The 25,692-nt window shown below is 42.4% G+C and overlaps 1 protein-coding gene across 1 annotated transcript in view; it reads right to left on the reverse strand.

Annotated features, from left to right (window-relative positions):
• Positions 1-25,692, reverse strand: part of LOC144499631 (protocadherin Fat 3-like) — a 696,014-nt gene that overhangs the window by 490,585 nt on the left and 179,737 nt on the right. Inside the window, exon 3 of the mRNA XM_078221804.1 lies at positions 1,421-1,609. The gene's annotated coding sequence lies outside the window, so the exon portion shown is untranslated. The remainder of the gene's footprint in view (positions 1-1,420; positions 1,610-25,692) is intronic.

Consider the following 25,692-nt stretch of genomic DNA (forward strand, 5'->3'; position numbering starts at 1 on the left):
AAGGTTTGGCCTTCAAAAGGGAAAGTTGGGGCAAGGGTCATCCTGACTTGAAACGTTGTCTCTATTCTCACTCCACAGATGCTGTCAGACCTGCTGAGCTTTTCCAGCATTTTTTGTTTTTGTTAAACATTTGCTTCTTGTACCGCCGGTACACACTACCATCTATAAGATGCACTGTAGCAACTCAGCAAGCTTCCTTTGTCAGGACCTTCTAAACTCACAATCTCTATCATCTAGAAGGACAAGGGTAGCAGATGCATGGGAACATCCTGATTTGCAAGTTCACATCTAAGACACACACCATCCTGACTTGGAAGTGCTTTGCTTTTCCTTCACTATTGCTGGGTCAAAATCCTAGAACTCCCCTCCTCACAGCACAGTGGGTATTAATACACTACATGGTTTACAACAGCTCAAGAAGGTGGTTCACCACTGCCTTTTTGATATCAATTTGAAATGGGCAATAAATGCTGGCCTACATCTACTGATTTGTACTGGCTAACAATCAGTTCCAATTTCCATTGAAAACAAGATCTGTTGCAACTGATTTTTATTCCTGGGAATGAACAGACTAAAAAAAATCTGTCAAGCCCTCTCAATCTTATATTGTTCAGTGAGATCATATCTCATTCTTTTAAACTCGAGGATATTGGCCTATTCTACTCAGCTTCTGTTCATAGAGCAGGAATCCATTATCTCTAAGGTAAGTACATCTTTCCTGAGATACAAAAATTAGAACTTTACACATTGTTCCTAAGCTGCATTGGTGCATGACTGTGTAAAGGTCCGGGAAGTGTTATATGGGCCATGACCCTTGATAAGTGAGGCACGTGCACAACAGTGCAAACCATTGCAGATGAGACTAAACTGCAGGAAAGGCATAATCAATTTGCAGGGAGCACCAGAAACAACACAAAATAGATAAGGTCGCCAAATGGACAAACCGAAACAAATGAAATTCAACAAACATGAATACGAGATAGTACAACTTGTTAAAAACAACAGTGTCACCATAATACCACAGGCAATGCAGAATTGACATAGGTGGAACCGAAAAGTATAAGTCAAGTGATAGAATCAGAGAATCCCTGCAATGCAAGAGGCCATTTGGCCCATCGAGTCTGCACCGACTCTCTGACAGGGCATCGTACACAGGCCCTATGCCTATAACCCCACATACTTATTCCACAAATCCCCTTAACCTACACATCTTGGGACACTAAGGGCAATTCAGAATGCGAATCAACCTAAACTGCACATCGTTGGACTGCGGGAGGAAACTGGAGCAACCAGAGGAAACCCACGCAGACATGGGGAGAATGTGCAATCTCCAATTTGCCACTTAACAGCAAAAAAGCAATACATAGAACATTAAATTATGCTGATAAACTAGATAAATACAAGTCAAAAAACATCATACCAAAACTGCATAGTTGTCTGGTCTCAAAAGCTCTGGAGTATTACATTCACTTTATCACGAAGAGATTGAGTAAACATTCAAGCTCTGGGAGTGGTGCAGTGAAGAGTCACAAGGCCCATCTCTTGTAACAAAGAATTGTATTACAAGGAAGCTGAGGAAACTGGTCTCTTTAGCCTCGAAATGAATTAGCTGAATAGGGAGAAAACAAAAATGCAAGATATTAAATACAAAATATAGAGTACTCCATCAAGGCTATGTCATTAAACAAGAAACTGCACATGCGTTAGAACTGGTAAAAGCCTAGTTTTGGCAGTTTCAGGGAGAGTTAATTCACACAAAGGGTGAATGGTACAACACATAGGGACATAAAAGTGAAAGCCTTCAACCCGTTCAAGATGACAACTTTAGATGACCGAACCAGGGGATGGGAAGAGGGAATGCAAGTATTTCTTTTAACATTTTAGATTGATGCACCCAATATTTTTCCCCACGTGTGATTTTGTGATTTATATATTTATTGAAATCTGGAGTCTTGTGTTTCACTCAAAAGATTAAATTTTTTGGATGGCAGAATCTCCCTTTCCACCAACTTTGATTGCTCCGCAGCCATTTCACACGCGAATGAGTACTAAGTGGTGGCAGGCTTGATGTCCGTTTCTCATTCGGGGGAAGGCCTGCCTTAGAGAGCTGCCAGCCAATCGGATTGGCCAATAGCGCTCCAGTCCCTGCAGCAACAGTGCTGTAGTGGACAGAAGTAGTAGTGCAGGAGGACATCCAAGACTAAGTCTGGGCACAGGAGGTCCAGGTTAAGTTCAAGGAGTTCTAGGGTGGAATGGGTAGGGAAGGCATAGGGGAGCGCAAAGGGTGTGATCGGGGTCTCAGAAGAGGGGCTGGAGAGGAGATGGGCATCCAACTTCAGAGTGGGCTTCTATTAGAGATGCCCCTTCCCCCCCTTCCCACCCAGAATCTTGCTCATTAATTTCAGTCTTTGCCCACACAAGTTCAATCCTCCTGCCAGCCTAAAAATTGAGGCTGGGTGGAAAACAACTCTTAAGTGGTCAATAATTAGCAACTTAAGGTCCTCAATTGGGGCAAGGGCGGGGGGGCAGGAGGTGGGGGGCAAGGGCACAGAAGGCAACATGGCTCGGCATCAGTTGTAAAGGAGGTGCCTCCTTCAACAGCTCTTTTCTCATTTTGAGTGTCCAGTCTCCAGTCACCCACCCACACACCCAAGCCTGCTTCCCATAGGTTCTCCTTCCCTCGAGCCTCTCTATTAGGACCCGAACCCCCTCTCCTCACCAGGCCTCATCTCCCCACCGTGAGAACCCCCATGCATTTAATGGCCTTGGATTCTGGGACTTACAATCTGGGGACTGCTTGTTGGCTCAGACTAAAAGCTGCCAACCAATCAACTGAGCCAACATTCTATGGTGGGACTTCCGCCCGAGTGAGGGGCGGTAGTTCCGTCTGTAGCCAATTAACACTCCTCTGAACATTAAATGTCTATGGCATGGCAGGGCAGGCAATCACGCCATCCAAAAAAATCCTGCCCATGTTCTGTTTCTCCTGCACATCACTTTCAGAATGACTGCCAAAGACTTTTAATGTCTACAAATATAGTAACAAAGCTAGAGCAAGCAAAATGAAAGCAGGTATAAACAGATGTCAGTGTGATAATAGGAGTGAGACCAGGCTGAATATAGAATGCTTGGGGGTGAAGTGTAAAGAAATAACAGAACCAAAGAAAGTACAAGACACTGCTAACAAAATTCAACCCAAAAGTCTTCTATACGAATATAAAAAATAAAAAGGGAGGTAAAAGTGAGAGGCCAATTAGGTACCGAAAATGGGATTCTGCCTGAAGGAGAGGCCATGCATGAAACACTAAATGAATATTTGCACCAGTCTTCACTAAGGAAGAAAATGTTGCAAAGGTCATAATGAAACAAGAGTAGTTGAGATATTGGATGGGCTAAACATTGATAAAAAGAGGAACAATGGGAAAGGCTGGCTGTACTTGTTATGTCACCAGAAACAGATGAGATGCATGCAAAGATGCTACGGGAAGGGTGGAAATTGCCATAAACTTCCAATTTTCCATTGATACAAGGTGACAGAAGATTAAAAATTTCATATATGAAACCTTTGTTCAGAAAAAGGTGCAAGAATAAACTGGTCAGTTTAACCTTGGCGATGGGAAAGCTTTTAGAAATGATAATAAAGGGACAAAATTAACAGACCATTGGACATGTGTAGATTAATTAAGGAAAGCCAGCATGGATTTGTGTTTCAATATATTGTTTGAGCGTTTTGATGAAGTGACAGGATTGGTCAACTACATATGGCTTATGTGGTGTACATGGAATTCCAAAAGGCTACTGTGTCAAATAACAGGTTTGACAGTAAAGTTAAAGCCCATGGAATGAAAAGGACAGTTAGCATGGATACATGGTTGGTAGGAAACAGAGTTGTGGTGAACAATTGTTTTCCGACAGGCGGAAGGTATATAATGTGGTTACCCAAGAGTCAGATTTAGGGTTACTGTTTTTCTTGATCTATATTAATAAACTTTACATGGATCTGCAGGGGCAAAACTTCAACACTAGCAACAACCACAAAAATTTAACAATAAAGTTTGGACACAATACTTGAAAGTACTGTCACTGTGAGGAGAGGAGAGATAGACTCTTCGAGGATGTAGATAGGCCAGTGGTAAGTGTGGACTAGTGGCAGATAAAACTCAATGCGTAGACGTGCGAAGTGATACATTTTGGAAAGTAAAGCAAGGTGAGGTAATAGAATTAAAGAACACAATTCAAAAAGAGATGCAAGAACAGAGGGATCTGGGAGTGAGAGAACACATTGTTGAAGGCAGCATAGCAGGTGATGAAAGCAATTAATAAGACATAGGGGATCCTGGGCTTTATAAACAACGACATGGTGGGGTGGGGCAGTTTTTCAGCCAGTGTTCACCGCGGATGAAAATGGCAATGCCGGCAGAAAATCCCACGAGACCACAGGAATGAGAACCTTGCTAGCGAGATCTCTTTCTCGGCTTTTCCCTGGCCCTCGCCCGTGACACAATGGATGGGGACCTCCTTTAAATGTAAATATATTTACAGGACTTCCCTGCTCAGGTAGGGAGCTCCCCCTCGCCGATGTGAGACTTACAACAGCTTCTGCAAAACTTGAAGATGTCGAGGAGCACATGCGAAGGGAAGTATAGGCCCCAGAGGGAGAGGGACATGCCTGAGCAGTGCTCCATGGCAGTGCCAGAGCAGACCCTCTGGGAAGCCCTTATGTATATTGGGGTGGGTTGCCCCTGTTCTTGCATCTGTGAGGTAATTTATTTTTAACGCAGATCAAGGTGCCTTTGAAAGATGGCGCCCCGGTCTCTGTTGAGCCGGCATTGCCAGTTCTATCAGACTCTGCCAGAGTGATGGCGAAAACCATACCAGCAGGTTCTCTATGCAGTGTGCCAGAGAATCTGGAGAGAAAACTCAGCTGCGCAGCTAGAGAGCCAGTCTTCTTGCGGAAACAAATGCTCTGACAAAATATCAGAAGATTTCCACTCAGTCGGATTTCCATGGAGTCAGGACACCTCCAAATGGCGAGAGGGACTTGATTCCAGGATTTAAGGTGAATAGCATAAAGGACCAAAGCCAACATGCCGATAATTGCTATTTTACACAGCAAGTGGTTCAGACCTGGAATGCAATACCTAGGAGTGCAGTGGTGACAGATTCTATCATGGCTTTAAAAAAAGAATTGGATCATTACTTGAAGAGAAAGCATTTGCAAGGCTATGAGAAAAGTTGGAGTAATGGAACTACCCAAGTTTCTCTTGCGGAGAACTAGTAATGGTATGACAGACTGAATGGCCTCCTACTGTGCTATCATTCTATGATTCTAGATTTCAAAGCCATAATTGTTTTGAGTGCAACACCAGGTAAGAATAACCTTTCTGCTCCGCTGCACTGATTTTTGACAAAGAATTAGCGAAACCCACTAGAACTATGCGGTATAACTCTGAATCTATATTACCAACAACTTGATCTGAAAGTCAGTACAATAACCCTTCACTGGCAGTTCTAAGACTTCTTTATTGCGTCCATTAGAACTAAACTCCAGCCACTCACCACAAAACTAGACAAAGAAGTTAGCGCCAGTGTCAAGAATTAACGTTGTTCCTACAATAGCAAGGTGCAAAATTGCATTCAAGTCTGCAACCGACACAAAATATAGCTTTGTACTGGTTAAACAAATATAAAACAGGCCTCAAGTCTTAATTTAATATAGAACATAATCTTCTCATATTTTTCAGCTGTACTTGAAAGCTATTACAGTAGGTTTGAAGATAAAGTCCAGCCAGATGTCTGCTCATGATAATGCAAGTTGTTGCAGTGCAAGGTCAGTTTTTACAACCACACACCCTGCATGTGTTATAAATTTCACAGCAGCAATGGGGATGAAAGACACTGAAACAATGGAAGCCGATTCACAATTATAAAAAAAACTTCACTGTTGAGAGTTATTCAAGTCATAAACACTAGATCAGAGTTGAACAACTGCGTATGCATTTAAACATTTCGGTCTGGAACATGATTTAATGAAGATATAAATCATTTTCTTCAAAAAGACACTGTCAGTCAGTGCTGAAGGAAAATACACTTTCCTTAATGTAAAATGAAATTACAGTTATCGGAATTTACTACTACTTAAAACCTAGCATGGCACAAGCAGATAGACATATTTATGCCATCAAATAAAACTAGAATGGCACTGCACAGCTTGGCATCATTTTTGGAAGACCATGCCTCAGGACAGTATTTTCATTTGTGAAATTACAATGTCTCAAATTCATTTAAATAAAAATACATTTTCTTGTATTAGGTTCTCAATTACCAAAAAGTTGTGCACAATCTTTAGCTACTCCTTCCAAGATACTCAAAAACACTTCTTGCCTTTAAAAATGAATTCGTGGAATGCTGGCTCTAAGTATTATCATTAACAAGAAAGAGTGACATGGCACAAAATCTGGTGGCCTAATTCCTATGTGGGTGCTGTATCAAGTCCAAAATGGATTCACATTGCAATTGCACACTTATGGTGTGGGTTGCACTGTACGCCATTTTGACTATGGTGAAGTATTCATGCGAGGTCAATCAAGACAGTTTGCTGATACGACTACCAATGCCATTATCGACCTGAATGCTCCAGCTAACATCCTCTAACTTTGCATGGCTGAACATGCATTCATCAGCAGGACGGGCCTCCAATGCCCATTAAAGGGATCAATCGGCTTCAGGTTAATTGCTAATTGATTTCTGCTAGCTGTTGTTAGGTTCATAATAACACTTGTTAGTTTGTACTATTAATTGAAGTTGCTGGAATCAACTGAGTGATGGGGCATGCAGTGAAGACCATAGGTCTCGCGCTCTGTTCCCGAGAATGGCAACAGGAGCTCAGGATCCGACAAAACCTGGAAATCACTAATATCGCCGACGAGAGTGCGATATATGATTTTTGCCACCCCTCGACTGCTGATGTAAGCAGGTTTATGCCCAAAATGGACGTGAACTGGATTACAATACATTTACATAGACCTGAACGTAATTAAAGACTCCCTCACCACACGATCCCCCCTCGCCATATTTTCAAACCTTGCTGACATGATGTCAGCATGAGAGAGATGCCAAATCTAATTGCAAGATGGGGCGGAGCCCCCGAGATTTCTGTGGTGGTGGAGTGGAGGCGGGTGGGTGGTGGGGGAGGTTACTTTTTCCTCTGATCGCAGCTAGCTTTACCGGCGTGTTTAGGCCCTACCCATCAACCCCATATTGGCCCTGGGGTTTTCACTCTGGGTTTTCGCCTCTCCCTGGAGATCACATGGTCTGGAATGGGGGGGTGGGGGTGAGTTAATAGGTTGTGATGAACAAAGCATCGTAGCTGTGAGGGACAGCTCAGTGGATAGGATATTAGGATGTAGATAGGCTGGAAAATTGGGCGGGGATCCTGGATTCAGGATTCAATCCTGGACCGGGGAGCGGCACGGGCTTGGAGGGCCGAAGGGCCTGTTCCTGTGCTGTATTGTTCTTTGTTCTTTGTATGACAGCTTGAAATACACCCGTTTTTTAAAACAACGTGCTATTAGATCTGCAGAGAAAACTGGCCTGTTTCTCTGGAGAGAAACGCGTGGCCTTCAGTCAGACCCTGACACTTTGCCATCTTTTCATAAGATTCCGCCAATTGTTTTTTTAAAATTTGTTCATGTCTCACTGGAAAGGCTAGCATTTGTTGCCCAACCAAAATTGCCCTCAAGATAGTGGTGAGCTGCCTTCTTGAACCATTACAGTCCATGATCTAAAAACCGATAACCTCAAGGCCAAAGCCGTGCCAGATTTCTGATCTTTTTGATTTTCTGATCAGGTGGGGTCAAAGGTCACGAAGTATGTAAATAGACCGGCACAAGAGAGTCAAATAGTGTAGCCCCGCACTGCGACATTACAATGTCTAGCCAAATTGTCACATCAGTTGTTTTATCATTTTGTTCAATTAAAATTGATGCCTGCCACATTCTAAAAATGTCTGGATTTGAAACAGTGTATGTCAACAATACCATTAGGAAGGGAATTCCACAACTTTGACCCAGCGACAGTGAAAGAATGGCAACATAGTTCCAACTCAGCATGGTGCATGACTTGAAGAGGAACTTGCAGGTGATGGTGTTCCCACACATCTACACTGCCTCGGTCTTTCGAGATGGCAGAGGTCACGGGGCTTGGAATGTGCTATTAAAGCGAGCTGCTTTGTGCTGGATAATGCTGAGCTTTTTTGACTGTTGTTCAAACATCCAGGCAAGTGGAAAGTATTCCATAGCACTCCTGACTTGTGCCTTGTTAGTTTTTGTTTTTTCATGGGATGTGGGCATCGCTGGTTAAGACTAGCATTTGTTGCTCATCCTTATTTGTCCTCGAGAAGGCAGTGATGTTCGAATGCAGTTAGGGAACATAACATTTAAAGATGAAACCTAAACATCTAATAATTAACCAACAGAGCTACAGCACAATATTTCACATTTTTAACAAAAACAAACTTCCTTAAATATCAAACAGTATTAAACAAAGTATGAAACTATTAACTTAAGAACTATCCCATGGACTGAATTCTACTTTCTATTTCCCCAAGTGATTCCTCATCTTACAAAAGCTTTAAGGATTATTCACCTTTACTGGAACCAACTCAGAAGGGTGATTACTGCTCTTCAGAATTCACTGATTTCTCAATGTTCCAGTTCTTCAAGATATAAGATTTCTTGGCAGGCCTTCCATTAGCTTTAGGCAAGTAACCCTCCAATTCATTTACTGTCTTCATGACTCTAGATTTCACAGCTCTAATACTAACCTCTCTGTGACTTCTGCACAGTGGCTGAAAACATTAGAAAACACCACTGGTTTCCAATAGTCTGCTACTGTGATTTCAAACAGCAACCAAGCTGATTACTTTTAACTGCCTTTCACTGAGAGGATTACTGTCGATTTCTTCCTTTAGCTTCCAGCTAAACAAATTTTCCAGTTGTTTTTTTTTCCCCCATACCAGTTTTGTCTTATGCTGGCTACCAGTTCCCAATTATAGGCTGTGTCATGGATGACAGATCTACATTTATTCTATTTCAGGTGTAGATCTGGTTTTACTTCGACTTCCAAGGAGCTACAAACTACATAAAACCCAAAGTTGACAGTGTCTTTGCTGCTTTACCAAACCTGAACTAGTTCGGCCTGCTAGCTATGCAGTAAACAGATTCACAAATATAACTCAAAACAAAGAATCTCACAAAGCTCCATCCATCTCCATAGCAATGTGACGCGCACACAGCCAATCCCCAGGTAGAAATGTCAGGTCCCAAAGCTTCCCTTAATTCTGGGAAACTACAGGAATAATCTATTTATTTTACTGAAACAATGACAGACATGGATTTTCCGGCCGCGCTCGCCCCAAAACCAGAAAATCCCAGCCAAGGCCAATGGACCTTTCCATGGCTTGCCTCTCAACTGCTCGGATTCCCATGGCGGGCAGAACGGGAAAATTCACCCCCATGTTTCCAGTTCTTTGATTAGGAGTACCTGCCATTTTATGAGGTTCACCCTTGTAATCTGATTATATCCAGCAAACAAAAATTAACTTTTGAATTGTAGTGATCTTAGGTCTGTGTGACTTATCAGCTTTTAGATGTTTACAAGAGTTGTCCCTCTGAACTCGCATTTGCATCTGGCTGGAGGGTTTCCTGCGGGTGGAAGACCTCATTCCTAAGGCATCAAGCTCTCTACTGCTGCATCTAAGAACACTTCCTGTGAGAACACTGGGGTATACTTTCTGCCATGTTGCGCCATTATTCAAAGTTTTCTGCTTGGACATTCTTCCCAGCAGCCACTTCCAGCAGCTTCTCCAGCCAGAATGCATCTCCTTTTAAGAAACACAGGCTGACTTTTGAGTAAAGCAGGCATTGCACAAACGTGGGTTTCCTGCTGAGATGTGTGGCCACTCATAGAATCATAGAAACCCTACGGTGCAGAAAGAGGCCATTTGGCCCATCGAGTCTGCACCGACCACAATCCCACCCAGGCCCTACCCCCATATCCCTACATATTTTACCTGCTAATCCCTCTAATCTACGCATCTCAGGACACTAAGGGGCAATTTTAACATAGCCAGTCAACCTAACCCGCACATCTTTAGACTGTGGGAGGAAACCGGAGCACCCGGAGGAAACCCACGCAGACACGAGGAGAATGTGCAAACTCCACACAGACAGTGACCCAAGCCGGGAATCAAACCCAGGTCCCTGGAGCTGTGTGGGAGCAGTGCTAACCAGTGTGCTACTGTGCCGTCCAATAGCACATTGTGGTTGCTATGTACTGCTATCATGATAATAAGCAGGAAGTATGGAGTTTGTGTGCTGCCTTCTGTGGAAGAAATGAGTGCAGGCTAATTGTGCATTGTGATTTTTATGCCTGTTTTCGGGAACTATACAATTTTGCTCCCACTGATTCTGATCAGTTTCCAATCAGAACAACATTGAGATGAAAACGTATTAAAACACCCTTGTGTACTCAGGGGAATATTACATTGGTGGTCAAAATAATGAAACAGGAGCAGAAGCCTGATAACAGTCTCTGGTCCCACCTTCTTTGTTGCTGATGCAGGATGGACAAAGATGATAAAGACACAAAATGGCAAAATTTGATCACATAATCTCATGAAAGGAAAATTAAAGCTTTAAAAAAATCCCTAATTATGTTTGGATAAAGGCACTGGTTTGGCACAAAGCCCTTAGACTTCACAGGTTCAATTCCCAGCCAATATTAAATTAGCAAATTTACTAATCCCAGCTGTCACCACTGTTGTCCTGGATTGCAGAAGAGATAAATCAGGCAGGGTACCTTTTCCTGTTTGCTATTCAACCAGAAAAAAAAACAAAAAAGAAACAGCAAGCACTTCTAAAGCACCTTAACATAGAAAAACATTTTAAAGTATTTCTCAAAGTTTTCAGGAGAAAATTAGACAGTGAGCCAAAGAGAGAAATCTTAGGAGGGTTGACCTAAAAGCTTGGTCAAAGATGTAGGTTTTATGGAAGGTAAACAGAAGTGGAGAGGTTTAAAAGGAAATTCCAGAGTCTGGGAGGCAAACTGAAGGTACAAGCACCATTTATAAAATGGGGCAAGGAGATGGAATACAGAAAAGAAAGGACTTAAAGAGAAGGTTTACATTTATACAGTATCTTCACAACCTGTGGATGTCCCACGGTGTTCTATCATCTATGAAGTATCCTCACTATTGCAATGTAGAAAAAGGTGACAAATAATTTGTGCACAGCAAGGGTCCACAAACAACAATTAGATATATGACTAGACAACATATTACAGTGATGTTAGTCAGGATACTGGCAGAAAACTTGATTTAATTTCTCAGCTGAAATGCAGCACTTCTGATACTGCCACACTCCCTCAGTACTGCACTGAACCATTAACCCAGATAATGTTGCAAAAGCCAGAGGAACAGAGTGGTTGAGGATTAGGTTTCTGGGAAAGGTTAGAACAAGGGAAGAATGAGGCAAGAAACTAGAAAAAAAATGAATGAGAGCTGTTGAGAGACTATGTGATAACAGAGATCAACAAAAATTACAAAAAATTGATTTGATTTATTATTGCCACATGTACTGGGAGACGGTGAAAAGCATGGTTTCTTGTGCACTATACAGACAAAGCACACTGTTCATAGAGTGCATAAAGGAGAAGGAAAGGCGAGGGTACAGAATGTAAGGTTACAGTCATAGCTAGGGTGTCCAGAAAGATCAAATTAACGTGAGGTAGGCCCAAACAAAAGTCTGATAGCGGCAGGGAAGCAGCTGTTCTTCTGAAGTACGTGACCTCAGACTTTTGTATCTTTTTCCCAATGGAAGAAAGTGGAAAAGAATATGTCTGGGATGCATGGGGCCTTGATTATGCTGGCTGCTTTTCCGAGACAGTGGAAAATGTAGACTGAGTCAATGGATGAGAGCCTGGTTTGTGTGATGGACTGGGCTACATTCACAACCCTTTATAGTTTCTTGCAGTCTTGGTCAGAGCAGGAGCCATACCAAGCTGTGATACATCCAGAAAGGATGCTTTCATTGGTACATCTGTAAAGGTTGGTGAGAGTCGCAAGCCAGCCGGCAAGATGTAACAAAAGCATGGAAAAAATTCCAAATGGACAAATCTAAAGGCAGACAAAGGTTATGTTACATCGGTACACATTCTTTGTAATGAGAGTAGAGAGCGTTGAGTTGGAACTTGAATATGCATAATACAGAATACAGAGTCTGTGAACATGTAGGTGCACTCAGACAGTGGATGGAACTAGTTACAAGGATGCAAAGTTTGTGGTAGAAGCCAAAAGCAATTGGCCAGGTCTTGGCAGTGTTTAGCTGGAAGTAATTACAGCTCATACAAGACTTGATGTCAGAGATGTAGGCCGTGATTTTACCACCCGTTCATACAACACTCCTGCTGCAGCGAAGTCAGAGAATTAGGCGGCCAGCCAAATCTTCGTTCACTGCAGCGGGATACGAAAATCCCACTGGGGTGAACGGTCAGAAAATTCTGGCTGTCATCTTGCAGCGCAGAAGCAGCAGATGAACCAAAAAGATGAAGAGGTAAAGCTAGTCATCATCTGGAACACCACCACCTGCATGTTCCCTTCCAAGTCACTCACCATCCTGACGTGGAACTATATCACTGTTCCTTTACTATCACTGGGTCAAAATTCTGGAACTCCCTCCCTAACAGCACTGTGGGCATACCTACACTACATGGATTGCAACAGGTCAAGAATGTAGCTCACCACCATCTTCTCAAGGATATTTAGGGATGGGCAGTGAATGCTGGCTGAGTCAGCGAAACCCTTGATTGAATAAAAACAAATGTGGAAGCTGAGTCTGATGTCTATGCATGATATTGCTAAGATGACAAAGAGGAAACAATCAATCAGATCTTTGGAAAACTCCTAAAGGGAGTCAAAGGTTCGGAAGGGAAGCCATTTCTTTAGTTACGATAAGATGTGTAAGAATGGAATCCAACAAGATCGGTTCCATCAAGGAAAAGTACTAGATGCCATAGCGAACCATATTTGAGGCTGCAGGGATGTCAAGGACAATGAAAACGATAATAATGCATCATGGTCACAGTTACAGAGTGCTGGAAGTGCATGCAAAAATCAATGACTTCAGAGGAGTGGGAAGAGGAACAAAATTGGAGAGAGGTAAAAGGGGATAAAAGTATTAAACATAATAACTCTGCAGAACTTCTCAATGTTAAAACAACTACTACTTTGTCCAATAGGCATCACTAATTTTCAAAATAAAATTAAATCAAAATGTTGCTATTACAAAATTAATACTGCTGGTTTTTGATCTTAGGTTATGGTCCGAATATTTGGGGAAAGGTTTGCAAGCTTTGACCAACTAGAGAAAGATGGGAAGACATTGTGGATGTGGAAAAAAACCCTCAATTATTAATTTGATAAGGACAAAATATGAATGACTTGGCAACCTTTATCTCGGTTCAAATCGGAAAATTGCCACCTTCTGACTCTTTTACACTGCTTTCACTAATCTCATTCATTCTCAACTTTTGCCAGATGGAACAATTGTGTTAACCTGTCTCTGTAACTCAATTTCAGCATTAACTCTGTCATTAATATGGAATGTGCAGCAGCTGGTTATAAAGTGATGCTAGCAGAGCCCAGCAGTTGACGACTGGCTAACCTTTCAGTTGAAACTGAATGTCTGTGAGGAAAGAAAACACTTGCAAATAAAAACGGTCTTCTGTAGTATGTCATTAAAGCTTCACTTCCTTCTACCCATTAAAAAGCACTATTGGCGTATGTAAGTAATAAAATATTGGGTACTCCGCTGTTAAAGTTTACAACATAGTCAAATAGATTTGATGCTTTTATTCTTGGTTTTGCAAATGCAGGGGAACCTCACTCTGAACTGGACTCACTGACCAAGATAAAATGTATGCAGCTTAAAAGGTTCTTTGGGGGGGGGGTTGGGGAGAGAGAGAGAGAAAGAGCTATACTGATGACCCAAATATCTGCACCATTAATTAGCTGGCTGCATTCTGCGAACAGATCAAAATTCAAAAACACTCACATTGATTAAAACCAACTGGAGAAAATTCAGCAACAGTAGTTTCCAAATACTTAGCAGTTCCACAAAACAGGAGAGAACTGGGAGAATAACACTCAGAATACAGACAAGATTCTTCATTGACAACGCAGTCTTTCTATAAATGTCAAAATTAGGAGTCTTATAAAGTGAAAAAAAACCCTAGTTTTTTCTAGTCATCATTTTGAGTGACGAAAGGACATTCAGAATTTTAAAACAATGTTGCTGTACACTATAAATCAATTTGTCACTTGGAATTTGAGCCAGTGTGTGGGGTGAAAGCAGTGTGTGCGTTGAGTGGCAGGGGCTGGTGTGACAGAATATCTCCACTGCGATTACTGAAATTATGCATTATTTATAAGGTTTATATTTTCAACTACAAATAACCAACAAACAAAATGAAAATAACTGTGACCCAAGTGATTTTTAAATATCTGATGCACATCTTATAATTTCATCACAACAGAGAATTCGCGAAAACAGGCTTGTTTCCCCACCATGTACAACAGGTGGCATACAACCCCCGAAGCCCCTCTATGTGGCCCCCTGGGGTCAGTTATCAGAATTCCAATCAAACCGGCAAGTTGGAGTGGGAGATTCTACAAGGAGACACTCCTCCAATTACAGGTTGCTCCTTCCCAGTGTTTGTTGCTGATAGGCTAGACTAATCGGTGGGAGAGAAACAGTTTGTGATTGGAGCAGAGAACACCAGACACCAGTGCCAGTGTTTTCACTGGAGGAGAAAGAGATTTTCTTTCAGGTGTTGCGGGGAGATGAAAGAGGAAGAGGATGTCATGGGCAGTGGGGTGGCAAGACTGCCGGAACGGGAGGTCCCAGAGAAGGAAACTCTGTAGGTCCCGGAACAAGATTCTTTGGAGTCCGGGGGGGGGGGGGGGGGGGGGGGGGGGGGGGCTGGAGGTGGTAGGACACAAGTAAAGTATCTGGACGGAATGTGGGAGAGATTGAGAGAGAAAGTACGTGTCTGTGTATACAGAGAGAGCGAATGTGTAAGTTTGAGAGAGTGAGTGGGGAAGAGAGAGAGAGCATGTGTGTGTGTTTTGGGGGAGAGAGTGAGAATCCATCTGCTTGCATGAGAGTGAGAGGGGAGAACAGGGGTTTAACCACAGTAACTTCATTGTAGTGTTTCTGTGGGGGGGAGGGAGGGGGAATTGCAGAGGGGGCAGAAAATAGCGTGGGAGATTCCAAGCTGCAATGCCAGTGGAATTTCCTGCTCAATTATCCCCATTCCCTAATGATGCAATGGGGATCGAATTTGCACAATTTAAATATTATCAGGCCCTTCATGGAGGTGCAGGAGGATGGTTCTGTGGTGCGGGCTTTTTGGGGGGGTGGGGGGGGGCAGAGGACCTCTGTGGTCAGTATGGCGGGAGAGGGGGAGGATGTCTTCACTTTTTATTTTACAATCAGGGTACCATTTTTGATCCCTTAAAAACCCAAGTTGCTGATTCATTGAGAGCCTATTCTGCCAGCATCACTTTGTGGAACCTCTTTCCTTTGGCAAAGATTTTAAAAATATAGCGAGGAAAACCCAAAAATGCTGACTCTCACACACATGCAGACTTTTTTCACAAAAGGGCTGGATTCTTTGACCTCACCTGCTGCTATGATTCTCCGGTCCCGCTGCAGTGAACGGAGGTTTGGTTGAGCACCAAATTCTCTGTTCTCCCTAGTAGTGGTGGCAGGGTGTGAATAGTCGGAGAATTCCAGCCAAAGTGTCAGGTCTGACTGAAAGCCAACGCGGTAGGTCCCCAGAAACAGAGCCAGGTTTTCACTCCAGATCTTCTGACACTTTGTTAAACAAAAGCAGGGGGATGTGTTTTGCGCTGTCATTCTTGAGGGGCAGTGCCTAAAGACACCAGCAAGGCCAGCTCCACAGAGAAAGATGCCCTGATCTCACCACTAAGACAGGCCCCTTCCACCAATGGACATTGGACCCCCTCTTCATTGTCACTGGAAATCTCCCCCCACCATTCATTCACTGTCACTGGAATCTCGACCACCTCCCACCCAATCAATGTTTGCCAGCAATCTCTCCCTCCACCTACCCCCCCATTAATGTTCGCCAGCAATCGCTCCCACCCACTCCCCTCCTCAATGTTCGATGGCAATCTCTCCCACCCCCAACAAAAATGTTCGGGGGCAATCTCAGCCCCCATTGTCATCCTGCTGCTGACCCCACCCTCCAGCCCCAGCCTGTGCATTAGACTCCGCCTGGGGGCTGCAACGGCCTCCACAGCCCCAACATGGTCATCTCGAAAGCTGGAGAGCTGTAATGATTACCGCCGGCGCATGGATTGGGGACATACGGCGATGTCACACATTTCCCTCAGAAACTACATGAAATGGTTCCCCCAAATCCAAACTTCAGTCTTAATTATTATGTGATCTCATAGCATACAGAACATTATCATCATTCTTACCGTCATCGGTCACCAATTTATAATCTGCTCCACTTAAGACTCAGAATTTGAAGTGAAAGCATAAAATTAACAAGACAAATTACATTACAAAATGCCATAAAAGCATGAATACCGTGTAAAACAATTGCTTTTATGCTTCAGACATGATTTAGGGGGAAACTGTGAATATGGATTTAAGGCAAATAAAAGTCAAAACCTGAATATGCGAACAGACCAATTATACTGACATCAATAGCAGGAAGTGTAGATGCTCACCCCATAGGGTTCTTTCTCTTTTGATGTCATTCCTTCATATCTGATCTATTATTTGGCTAATGAACTGTACAATGTACAAAGATCCACATATTGGATTGTTTTAACTACCTGGGTGGTATCTAGGATTAAGTCACAGACATTTGAAGTAATTGCTTTCCTTTTGGTTATGTCACATTGTAGATAGACAGTGCTATTTACAAAGAAAACCAGTCTCAAATGAAAATATACAAAAATATCTAAAGTCAGCAGTTTTATCTTCAAAAACAGACACCAGACACTGACCTCAAGGTTGTGTGATGTCTCCTCCATTTTTGTGAATTATTTGTGATTGTGTGTTTATCTGAGTCTATTGACCAGGGTTAAAATAAGAACATTCGAAGTTAAAGTGGATATAAACCATTACAACAACAATAATTCAGCCCTTTCCAATTACAACACATGAATACAACACATTAAGGATGAGACCCAACAACAACTTTATGAGCTATGAAATAACGTTATCAACTTGCAGGCACATTTTTAAATATGATTCTTCAAAAGGTCTATTTAATCTGATCCTTAAAAAATGCAACTGCCGTTATCTTGGATACATCAAATCCAAACATTTCAGCACCACTCCACTCACTGACTTACATTGGCCCCCGATCTCCTAAAGCCTTCTATTTACAGTTTGTATTAAGGCCTTGCCTTTCCCTGTCCTGCATTAACTTTCCCTGTTCTACAACTTTCCAAGAACTCAGCAATCCACCAACTCTTGCCTCATGTGGTGTTTTCCTACTAGACCTGAAGATATGTAATGCCCACCATCAAACTTTCCAAATCCCTCACCTCCTTCAAGATCCTTCTTAAAACCCACAGTTTAAGATTTAAGTCCTAATATCTCCTTTGGCTCAGTATTGATTTTAGCCTTAATATCCTTCTATGGAGCCTCTTGGAACATCATTTGTGCACATATAATAACCTGTTGTTGCTGATTACACACAGTAATCACTGCATATTCATGGGATTAGTTGAATGATACAGAACAGACACTACTTGTCTCTTCCTATCCTTCTGGATGGCCACCTACTTGCTATTCTGAACTCTATTTGGTTTTTGGGTGACCAGCTCCTCAAATCTATGATCCAGGTTACATTCTGCAACATATATGCCCTACTGTGAATCCAGCTGCACGTCAAACTCAGAAATCCATCAGTAAAGTTGTCAGCATGGCTCAGTTGATATTTTGCTCTGCTGTCAGAAGCTACCAGATTCAAATTCCACTCCAAAATTTGAGGACAAAAATTAATGCTAGCACTCCAGTGCAGAAATGAGAAAATACTGACTTGTCAAAAATGCTGTCTTTTAGGTGAGATGTTAAACCAAAGCCCCTTCTGCCCTCTGAATTGGATGTAAAAGATCCTGCCTCACTATTCAAAGAAGAACAGAGAATGAATGCCTGGTGTCCTGGCCAATATTTATTCTCAATCAACATCACTGGAACAGATTATCTGGTCATTATCACCTTGTTGTGGAAGTTGGTTGGGTGTAAATTGGCTGCTACGTTTCCCACACTGTAAACAGTGGCTACATTTCAAAAGTACTTCATCAGCTGTGAAGTGCTTTGAGATGTCCAGTGATCAGGGAAGATGCTATAAAAATGTTTTTTTTCCTTTTTTTGCGAGTTCAATGCTTGCTAAATAATCCTGATTGTGCTAACAATACTATACTATGCTAACATACAATTTATCAATTGGACTTGTAGTGTGGCTCAGTTACATAAGCTGGAAGCTCATGTTCACACATGGTGCCCAGTCCTTTGCAAACAGAAGGAGCATGTTCACACATTGCAACTTTTTCAACAAAACAAAAACTTGGGGAAACAGTCATTTCCCGGTTCATTCCCCATGGTAATGCCTTGATTAACCAGAGTCCATGTGCTTGGTTTGAATTTAAACAAAAGCTTGGCAGTCAACTGCTTCCTGGTGCATTCTTCATGGCAATGCATCTACCAGAGTCCACTTGTCAACCAATCAGCAATCTCTTCTCATGCAGCATATATTGTTATTCCCTTTATAACTGGAATGCTTGCAAATTCTGTCCTGAGTGCAAGAAAAGCTTCAATAGCACGTCTCTTTTTTCAGCAATATTCATCGAACTGTTCATTCGGTCCACATTGATACATTAATTTGAACAACCTCTATTCTATTCGCTCCTCAAAACAAACTAAATATTTAGTAATTTTTATTAAACTTGAATGAGATCATTAATTGCAAACAATCTAAATATTAGATATCCAATACTTAATTTGTATACATATTTAAAATTTGTGCTCATTTAAAATAAACTTAATAGTTCCTTCTTAGAATCTTAGAAAACCTACAGTGCAGAAAGAGGCCATTCGGCCCATCGAGTCTGCACCGACCACAATCCCACCCAGGCCCTACCCCCATATCCCTACATTTTTACCCACTAATCCCTCTAACCTACGCATCCCAGGACACTAAGGGCAATTTTAGCTTGGCCAATCAACCTAACCCGCACATCTTTGGACAAGGGGAGGAAACCGGAGCGCCCGGAGGAAACCCACGCAGACACGGGGAGAAAGTGCAAACTCCACACAGACAGTGACCCAAGCCAGGAATCGAACCCAGGTCCCTGGAGCTGTGAAGCAGCAGTGCTAACCACTGTGCTACCGTTCCGCCCCTTATAGACCAACCAGGTTAAAATTGAGGTTATGTTTGTGTTTTTTGCTGCTCCATATTTCTACTGACCATTTGGCTTAAGCGGTTTTGATTTTTTATGGTATGATGTTGCATCAAGTTAAAATCAGCTTGCAAACAGCTAAATCCACAGAACGTACAAGCTTCTGAGAACACTGATCATATGCAGACGAGTGATTGGAGTGATTATGTTTCTCACATTCCACATCAGCTTGAGACAATTGGGTTCATTAAGACATCTGAATAACATGTATACATACTTTGGCAGGAAGGGTAGAAAAGAAATATACTTTTTAAATGGAGAGAGATTGCAAAGCTCAGTGGTACAGAGGGATCAGGATGTCCTGGTCCATGAATCACAAAATGTTAGTATGCAGATGCCAGCCATTAGGAAGACAGATGAAATGTTGGTGTTTATGGCAAGGGAATGGAATATAAATGTAAGGAGGTTTTACTGCAGGTGTGCAGGACCTTGGTGAGACCTCATCTGGAGTACTGTGTATAGTTTTGGTCTCATTACTTGAATATATAATTGTGTTAGCAGTTCAGAGAAGATTCACTCGACTAATTCCAGGAATGAGGAATATTTTCTTAATTTCTAATGAATAAAGGTTGAACTGGTTGAAATTGAGAAGAATGAGAGGGGATCTGATTAAACATTTCATGATCCTGAGGGGACTTGATTGGAGGATGTTTCCACTTGTGGGGGTACAAGAACTAGGAGACATGGTTTAAGACTAAGAGGGCTCTTTTAAAATGGAGATTAGAAGATTTTGTTCTCTCAGAGGGTCATTAGTCTGTGGAATTCTCTTCCCCACAAAACTCTTGAGGTTGGGTCATTGAATTTATTCAAGACCGATATGGTGCTTGTCTTTTTAAGGACAGCACAGCAGAGTAAGGCACAATCACCACAGCAGAGTTAGACAGCTTTTTAATAGACAAAGGAGTCAAGGGCCATAAGGGGCAGGCAGGAAAGTGGGGTTGAGACCACAACCAGATTAGCCACAATTTTGTTGAATGGCAAAGTAGATGCAAAAGGTTGAACGGCTTACTCCCGCTACTTAGCCCTCTATTCCTACTGTGGGGAATGTTATGGAGGCAACAGGGATCTCGCCCACTGGCAGGAGGGCCAGCAAGAAACCGTGGTTGCCACCTGTGGGATAGCTCCCTGAATCACAAGCCAATCAGGCAGTTGAGACACCAATGGTGGGCCTTACACAGGATTAGGTGCCAGGAGGTGGAAAGCCCCACCCACCAAAAGCTGCCAGCCAGAGACCAACAGTTCCTTTACTCAGCAGGGTCACCTGGGTAGCTGTGGTTGTTGCTAGAATGTCACACTGCAAAGACCCATGATCACAGACAACCCAGGCCAGATGTTATTGCTCGTAGGAGGGATTTTGCAGGGTGAAGGTCATGGAGGAGGGGTGCAAGGGGCTTGGCAGCAAAGGCAGGGGCTGGTTTTCAGCAGGCCACCCCCCCCCCCCCAATTCCCAAAGGTGGGTTCCTTGATCAGACCCGAGTACCTTTGAACATGGTACCTTACCTGGGAGACCAGAAGCACCCTGCCAGAATCACAGAATTGTTACAGTGCAAGAGGCCACCATTTGGCCCATCGTGTCAGTGCCTGTTCTCCAAATGACTATAATGACTTAGTGCCATTCCCCTACAAATAACAGCAATACTCTCTTGAATGCCATTGCTTGTGCTTCCCACATGGTGACAGACCTGCCTGCTACGTAATACTAGCAGCAGCAGGATGAAGTCTTCTTTGAGCATTAGTTATCCACTTAATGGCCACAGTTGGCAATGGAGTTGGAAGGCTGTCCATGTGTCTTTCTGCCATGGCGAATCAGGCATAGAGAGGTCCCCACCTGACACCATCCCATCTGATTCAGTGCCCTCCTGGCTCTAAACCCATGATGGAGGGCATAAAATTCTGCCCACTGTGTTGGAATGATTTACTCCTACAAAGGAAGATAGTGGGATGTCAGAGGAGTGGTGAATGTTGCCAGGACTCCATATCAAGGGGAAGAATAGTAGGTTTGATTGGCTAATCAACCATCTAACCCCTGGGAGCTGGAAGAAGGCGAGATGTCAAGTTTTGACTTCCTGTCTAGTTACAAGACAATAGCCCATCCCTAATTGACCTTGAACTGAGTGGCTTGCGAGGCTATTTCAGAGAGCAGTTAAAAGTCAACCACATTGCTGTGGGTCTAGGTCGCATGTAGGGCAGACCAGGTAAAGGCAGATTTTCTTCCTTAAAAGAACATTAGTGAACCAGGTGAGTTTTTACAACAATTGACAATAGTGTCATGGTCATCAGACTTTTAATTCCAGATTTGTATAGAATTTGAATTTCACCATCTGCCATAGCAGGATTCGAACCCGAATCCCCAGAGCATAATCTTTGATCTCTGGATTACCAGTCAGGTGAAAATACCACAACACCATTGGTGGGGAGAAGGGACAATCAAATAAGGAAATCCCACTGAAGTTAAAGCCTTTTGGGACTCACGCGCGATTCTCTTCCCCCCCACCCCAACACAAAGAATACAGTGAAGATAAGGAGTTCAATAAAAATGATGCACCTATTAATTCCTATCCTTTCAAACTTATTTTGGGACTGGGTGAGATGCTAAAAATGCCACTTGTACTCTTTTGCAAAAGTTGGAAATGATGGTTCATCATTAATTCAAAAAACTGTTAGAATTTAAGATTTCCCATTTATAGCTATGGGGCATTATTGGGTAGACTCAACTATCTGGAACTTGATCCTTTGCTATGGAGAAAATTGGCAAGAAAAATCACTGCAAGTCACTAACATTATTTAATGGTTGCTCAACCTTTTTTTTGCAAATGTTTTGCGCAGATTACCTGTCTAGCCTCTTGGAGAATGTGCTGTTTGGTAACTTATGGAGGGGAATAAAATAAATATGGCTTTAACAAAGAAATCACACATTTTAAAACAAGAAAATGGGTCATTAGGATCATTGGAGTGAAGGCAGGCCAGATCATAAATCTATAGAAAACACTGCCTTGTGCTACATTGTAATATGTTAGCACTATTTAAATGCAAATTATGGCTACTTCTTTTGAAGTACTGTATATTCAGTAGTAATCATATTTTCATTTTTTCTCCTAAATATGTTCTGAATGAATTCCAGCACTGCAGTGTACACTTAGTGACTTTCCCGCAGAGAGAGCAACAGCTGACTGAATCCAGAACCCAACTGAGAGTACTGGATCAACATAATGACATCTAATTATATGTGATTGCAATAAAACATATCAAAAGAGAAATAAACTTGGTGCATCAATGAAAACAACTCAAAACACTCTTTTCAAATCAAGTAGGCATGGCAAGACTAAAATGTTTGACCTTTTGAGAACTACTAGGGTACTTTTTAAGCCACCAAATTTAAAAAAAAATTATTTGAAGTTTTACCCAGTAGCATTCAGTACGATAAATTCTGAGGAAATCCTTGACACAAATATTAAAACGACAACAGAAATGCGATGGTGGCCACAGTTCTTCATGCCAAACTATGTGCTAAACAATCTCATGTGAAGAATTAGCAGACCAATGAGTTCCAAGGTTTCAACTGTGCCAACGACAGCTCAGCACTTCCTCACGGAGGGTAAATTTGGACAACAGGCCATCAATGTATATACCCCAACATGGAACTTACAAGTTAACATTAATGGCAGAAAACTGCCTGCCTCTTGAATTGGAGGAACATTTGAAGTAAAGTTCCCCAGGGGTCAGGGTTGGGATGCCTACTCATATTAATGACCTGGGTCTTGGTCTGCAGAGCACAATTTCAAAATCTGGGGATGATATGAAACTTGGAAGCATTGTGGACAGTGAGGAGGATGCTTTAAAAGGACATAAACAGGTCGGTGGAATGGGCAGGTAAATGGCAGATGAAATGTAATGCAGGGAAATGTGAAGTGATTCATTTTGGTGGGAAGAATGCAGACAGCATAAAGGAAACAAGGCTAAAGGAGGTGGAGGAGGAGGACCTGGGTGCACATGTGCATGAGATATTGAAGGTGGCAAGGCAGGTTGACAGCAAGATCAAAGCATACAGCAACCGAGGCTTTACTAATAGTTTTTTTAAAGTTTATTTATTAGTGTCATAAGTAGGCTTACATTAACACTGCAATGAAGTTACTGTGAAAATCTCCTAGTCACCACACTCCAACGCCTGTTCGGATATACGGAGGGAGAATTTAGCATGGCCAATGCACCTAACCAGCATGTCTTTCGGACTGTGGGAGGAAACCAGAGCACAGAGGAAACCTACGCAGACACAGGGAGAACGTGCAAACTCCGCACAGATAGTGACCCAAGCCGGGAATCGAACCCGGGTCCTGGCGCTGTGAGGCAGCAATGCTAACCGCTGTGCCACCATGCCACCCCAGGGCAGAGAGTACGAGAGCGAGGTATGTTAAATTTGTATTGAACACTATATCAGCCTCAACAAGCATATTGGACAGGTATGCGCGGTGAGGGCGAGACTGTAAAATGTGGCGAGCCAAAGGTCCATTAACTTGGCAGGTCTGTAAAATCCCACGGTTGTAAAATTCCACCCATTAGCACATGATAGAAAATGTGAAGGCATTGGAGAGAATACAGAAAAGATTCATCAAAAAAGTTCCAGGGTTGAGGAACTTCAGATACGGAGGTAGATTGGAGAAGTTGAGACCGTTTTTTCCACCAAGTGAAGATTGAGTGGAGATTTAATAGAGGTATACCAAATCAGGAGAAAGTCTGGATAGAGTAGATAGAGAGCAGCTGTCCCGAATGGTGGCAGGATCGAGAAGAGGGCAAGGTAATTGATAAAAGCAGCAGAGCGATACGAGGCAAACTCTTTTCATACAGCGTGTGGTTTGAATCTAGAATGCATTGCCCGAGATTGTTATGGGGACAGGTTCATTCAAAGCATTCAAGAGGGAATTGGATTATCCGAAAAGGAAGAATGTGTAGGGCTACAAGGAGAAGGTTGGCACATGGCACTCGGCAGATTGTTCCTTCAAAGTGCCAATGCAGATATGACAGGCTAAATGGCCTCATTCTGTGCCATATCATCTTGTGATTCTGCGAACCCCTAAAGTTAGGAAATGTTGAAAAGAACAGAAAAACCTAAAGAGGGTGATGACATTTGAAGGAAAGTGTATTTTGAAATCACAAAACTTTTTTAGCAACTCAACAGAATAAACAGGTGATGGGATTAATTCATCCCACTTGTTTTACTAAAAGGTCTAACCTGAATAATAGAGATTGATAGAGATTCATATTTGTGGGATTTACTGAAAAAATTGAATCTGAACGGTCTATTTTTAAAAGGGTTTGATGGGGAGGCGGGGGGGGGGGGGGGGGAGAACACAGTGTATGACACAAATTTTATTCAGAAATAATTGCTTTTTTCACACACACTCCCACATACAAGAGACCTTTCAGGGCTTTTAGAAAAATCAGCAAATGTTGACAAACTGCTGTATTTTACTATTTTGGTTTCATTTTGCAGTTTTGCTTTCAAAGACTCTCTAATGGCTAGCCCTTTTTGATGGTCACCACTCTTTTGAGATACTAGCCCAATGAGATACCAGCCCAGCCCCGAAGGATACACTTGAGCTAAAGCCTTTCCTTGGAATGGTAAATTATTACGGGAGATTCATTCCAAACTTGTCTATGATGCTGTCGTCTCTGTACACATTATTAAAAAAACACCAAAGATGTAGTAGAAGATGCAGCAAAAGGCCTTCAGATAAGTGAAGTAAGCCCTGTGGTCAACCTGCCTTTTAGACCAGTTCAATCCTTCTAAAGAAGTCATACCCATTGGGATGCACTTCCTTATGGAATTGGAGTTGTTCTATCACATAAAATGAATGATGGGTCAGAAATGTCATTGGTTATACTTCAAGGACCCTAAGTGATGCAGAGAAGGCATACTTACAGATCGAGAAAGAGGTTTTAGCTGTTAGTTTCGGGATTAAAAAATTCGACCAATATACTTATGGGTGGCATTTTACCCGTAATCACAGATCATAATCCTTTACTAGGACTGTTTAAAACAGATAAGGCAATCCCACCGATAAGGTCTGCAAGAATACAGCGTTAGGCTTTACTATTGGTGTATTTACTACAAATACACCTTCTAAATG

Source organism: Mustelus asterias, chromosome 10 (assembly GCF_964213995.1).
Source record: "Mustelus asterias chromosome 10, sMusAst1.hap1.1, whole genome shotgun sequence".
NCBI classification, from domain to species: domain Eukaryota; kingdom Metazoa; phylum Chordata; class Chondrichthyes; order Carcharhiniformes; family Triakidae; genus Mustelus; species Mustelus asterias.